Source organism: Pteropus alecto, unplaced genomic scaffold (assembly GCF_000325575.1).
Source record: "Pteropus alecto unplaced genomic scaffold, ASM32557v1 scaffold370, whole genome shotgun sequence".
Classification (NCBI taxonomy): Eukaryota; Metazoa; Chordata; class Mammalia; order Chiroptera; family Pteropodidae; genus Pteropus; species Pteropus alecto.
Genome location: NW_006431075.1, coordinates 665,938 through 670,595, shown reverse-complemented (window position 1 = coordinate 670,595; position 4,658 = coordinate 665,938). Strand labels below are relative to the sequence as shown.

Genomic DNA, 4,658 nt, shown 5'->3' with positions numbered 1-4,658 from the left:
CAGAAACTTGCCTACATTTTAACACAGAAATGAAATTCCAATGTTAGAACTTCAGGCTTCAAATAGCAAGTGGCAAAAGAGACTCAATTACTATGAAATCAAAAGTAGGACTTCTACTCCGAAGTGACAAATTAAGCCCATACATTTTTTCTCTCTTAACTCTCATAAGTTTCATTGAAATGACAAAATAAGTATAAAATCAAAGAATCTATCAGGGCTGCATAACAAGCCGTATAAAGGATAAATCAGAAAATTTTGAAGAATTTTTGGAAGATAATAGGCAGATAGGCAGATTAGTAGGAAAAAAAGACAAAGCTGAGATATCGGCAACTCATTGCAGGCAAAGTGGGACCTTCCTAAAAAGTGGTTATACTGATCTACCCTAAAAAGCTCAACTCTCCTTCAAATTCCAGCAGGAACTTGGCACAATAGGAAGCTGTGAGGCAATTGGTGGAAGAATGGCAGGGCTTTTGAAGCTCTGCTAATGCCTCATTCAGTGAATAATGAGTGGGGGCTGTAGCCATCTCCATGATGTAGCTTCTGAGGACCTCTTTGGGTGCATTTAATGAAGAAGCTTCCAAAAATCAGGGTCAAGGCCCAAGAAAGAAGGCCAGTGTCCTGGATCTCCCTAATGAAAGACTGCAGCAGACCTGCACCAGACCACAGACCTGCAGCAGCAATATCAACTGGAAGATTGTTAGAAATGCAGAATCACAAGCTTCATCTCAGTTCCTGTTGAATCAGAACCTGCATATTAACAAAATACTAAGGTGATTCATGTACATGTTAAAGTTGGGCACAGCTTCAGGTAACTTTAGGCCCCCTGAACAAGTGTAGAGGTGGAAAAACAATGGCTCATTACAAATTCTTCCTACATATTCTGAAGATAAGTCCATCTGTTGGCTTCTTCATATTCATCCACTATACCCATTTATAGAACTCAACATCTACCATTTATTCCAGTGGTTCTCAATCATGGCTACATATTAGAATTATTTGGTATACTTTTGAAAACTGCCAATGTCCAGTATCTACACCCAGTGTGGTTCTACCTCACTTTTACCACCCAATTTCAGGTGGGTGCATGTGATTGGTGGAACCCAAGTCACACCCAGACCCCTGGTCATAAGGGTGGTCTGCAATAGAATTGTGGAAGGATGGCTTGGATGTGTAACATCAATCCACCATAGCCATCACAAATAATAACAAAAAGAAAGAAAGAATAGCAATTTTGGTTCAGCACAGAATTCATGTCACAAGGTATTAAGTGCATGGACTATAAAGGGCTATTTTATGACAGAAGGTAAAACCTACTGAAGAGAAATAATAGCCATAAAATTTATGTACGGAAAAACACAGTACAATATATAAAGCAAAAATATTTTAACAAAACCTCCAAAAATAAGTTGACAAAGCCAAAATTATAGTAGAAATGTTTACATATTACTCTCATAATTTGACAGATTAGAAAAAATGAGTATGGACATACATAATTTTAATGACATAATTAGAAATCTTGGTTAAATACAAATATAGATATTTAAAACCAAGCACATATTTTTAAGCATGCACAAAACATTCATAAAAGTTAATCCTTACTAGGCCATAATGTAAATTTTTAAAATTTCAAAAAATAGAAATCTCACACATCACATTCTTTAATCACAATGCACTAAAACTAGAAAAGATCAATAAAAGGAAGGGAGGAGAGGAGAAAAATCTTCACTTGCAATGAAAAAGAAAACCTATCATATAACTCTTACCTTAAAGTCATACTCACAACTGAAATTACAGACTATTTAATAATTAATACCAACACTACCTGTCAAAGCATAAGTAATATGACCAAACATTAACAAAATCAAAATCTTTTTTTAAATTTTATATGTTTATTTTATTTTATATTAGTTTCAGATACACGGTACAATGGCTAGACATTTATATCATTTATGAAGAGATCCCTCTGATTACATCTGACACTACATACAGCCACTATATTCCTTATGCTGTACTCTACATCCCTGTGACTGTTTTGTAACTACTAATATGTACTTCTTCATCCATTGACCTTTTTCATCCAGCCCCGCAAAGCCCTCTCCTATAGCAATCATCAGTTTATTCTGAGTCTGTTTTTACTTAGTTTGTTCATTCCTTTTGTTCTTTAGATTCCACATGTAAGTGAAATCATATGGTATTTATCATTCTCTGTCTGACTTATTTCATTCAACATAATAACCTCTACATCTAGCCATGCCATTGCAAATGGTAAGATTTCATTTTTGATGGCTAAATAATATTCCATTGTATATATGTATCATTACTTCTTTATCCAACCGTGTATTGATGGACATTTAGGATGCTTCCAAATCTTGGCTATTGTGAATAGTGCTACCATGAACATAGGAACAAACTAGTGTTTTGTTTTCTTTAGTTAAATATCGAGAAGTGCAATTGCTGTGTCAAAGGTAGTTCTACTTTTAATCTTTTGAAGAATCTCCAAACTGTTTTCCATATTGGCTGTATCAATTTGCAATCCCACCAACAGTGCATGAAGGTTTCCTTTCCTCCACATCCTGTCCAACACTTGTTATTTTCCAATTTACTGATGATAGCCAATCTGACAGGTGTGAGGGAATATCTCATTGTGGTTTTAATTCGTGTTTCTCCGGCAATTAGTAATCTTCAGTGTCTTTTCATATGTCTATTGACCATCTGTTTGTCATCTTTGGAGAAATATCTATTTAGGTCTTCTGCCCATTTTTTAATTGGATTGGTTTTCACTGTTGTTGTTGAGTTGTATGAGTTTGTTATAAGTTTTGGATATTAACCTTTTATCAGATGTATCATAGGCAAATGTCATCTCCCATTCAGTAGGCTGTCTTTTTGTTTTGCTGATGGTTTCCTTTGCTGTGCAAAAAACTTTTAGTTTGATGTAGTCCCATTTGTTTATGTTTTCTTTTGTTTCTCTTGTCTGAGAAGATATATCAGAAAAAAAAATACTAATAGCAATATCATAGAGTTTACTGCCTTTGTTTTCTTTTAGGAGTTTTATGGTTTCTGGTCTTACATTTACGTCTTTAACCCATTTTGAGATTATTTTTGTATATGGTGTAAGAAGGTGATCTAGTTTTATTACTTGCGTGGATAGTTACAGTTTTCTCAACACCATTTGGCCTTAATAATGTTGAGATATGTTCCCTCTATTCTCATCTTGCTAAGAATTTTTATCATAAATGGATGCTGAATTTTGTCAAATACGTTTTCTGCATCTATTGATAGGATCATATGACTTTTATATTTTAATTTTTTAATGTTGCATGTCACATTAACTGATTCGCAGATATTAAACCAATTTTGCATGCCAGGAATAAATCCAACTTGATCATGGTGTATAATATTTTTAATATGTTGCTGAATTTGTTTTGCTAATATTTTGTTGAGAATTTTTGCATCAATGTTCATCAAGGATATTGGCCTGCAGTTTTCTTTTTTGTACTGTCTTTCTCTGGTTTTGGAATCAGGGTAATGGTGGCCTCATAAAAAGAATTAGGAAGCCATCTCTTCTCTTGAATTTTTTTGACTAGTTTGAGAATAATAGGTGTTAATTCTCCTTTATTTTTATTAATTAATTAATTAATTAATTTATTTATTTATTTTAGGCAAAGCAACCCTTGGTTAACCTCATGGATTGCAAGGACCCTTTCAACTTACAAGCTCTTATTATTTTTTTTTTTTTTACACCTACAGCACGTGGTCTTCCTAGGTGTTCTCCCATCCAAGTACTAACCAGGCCCAACTCTCCTTAGCTTCTGAGATCAGACGGGATCGGGCTTGTTCAGGATGACATGGCCATAGACTAATTCTCCTTTAAATGATTGGTAAAATTTACCTGCAAAGCTATCTGGTCCAGGACTTTTTTTTATTGGGAGATTTTTTATTGCAGATACAGATTTAATTTTGTTGGTGGTTATCAGTTGGTTCAGATATTCTGTTTCTTTTTGACTCAGTCTTAGGAGATTGTATGTGTCTAAAAATGTATCCATTTCTTCCAGATTTTTCAATTTATTGGCATTTAATTGCTCATATTATTTTCTTATAATCTTTTATATTTCTGTGGAGTCTGTAGTTCTTCTCTTCTTTCATTTCTGATTTTATTTGGTCCCCTTTCTTTTTTTCTTCATGAATTTGGTTAAAGATTTACCAATTTTGTTTATCCTTTCAAAGAACCAGCTCTTGGTTTCATTAATCTTTTGTATTATGTTTTAGACTTTATTTCATTTATTTCTGCTGTGATCTTTATTATTTCCTTCCCTCTACTCACTTTGGGTTTTGTTTGCTATTCTTTTTCTAGTTCTTTTAAGTTTGAAATTAGATTCTTTACTTGAGATTTTTCTTGTTTCTTGAGGGTGGCCTGTATTGCTATGAATTTCCCTCGTAGGACTTCTTTTGCTAGGTCCCATAGATTTTGAGTCATTGTGTTTTCATTTTCCTTTGTCTGTAGGTATCTTTTGATTTCTTCTTTGATCTCACTGTTAAACCATTCACTGTTTACTAGTATGTTGTTTAGGCTCCATGTGTTTGTGTATTTTCCAGTTTTTTTTCTTGTAGTTGATTTCTAGTTTTATACCATTGTGGTTGGAGAAGACACTTGGTATGAT

General features: G+C 33.7%; 1 pseudogene; it reads right to left on the bottom strand.

Annotated features, from left to right (window-relative positions):
• Positions 1–3,738: 3,738 nt before the first annotated feature.
• LOC112469051 lies at positions 3,739–3,857 on the bottom strand (annotated as a pseudogene).
• Between the last annotated feature and the right edge of the window lie 801 nt (positions 3,858–4,658).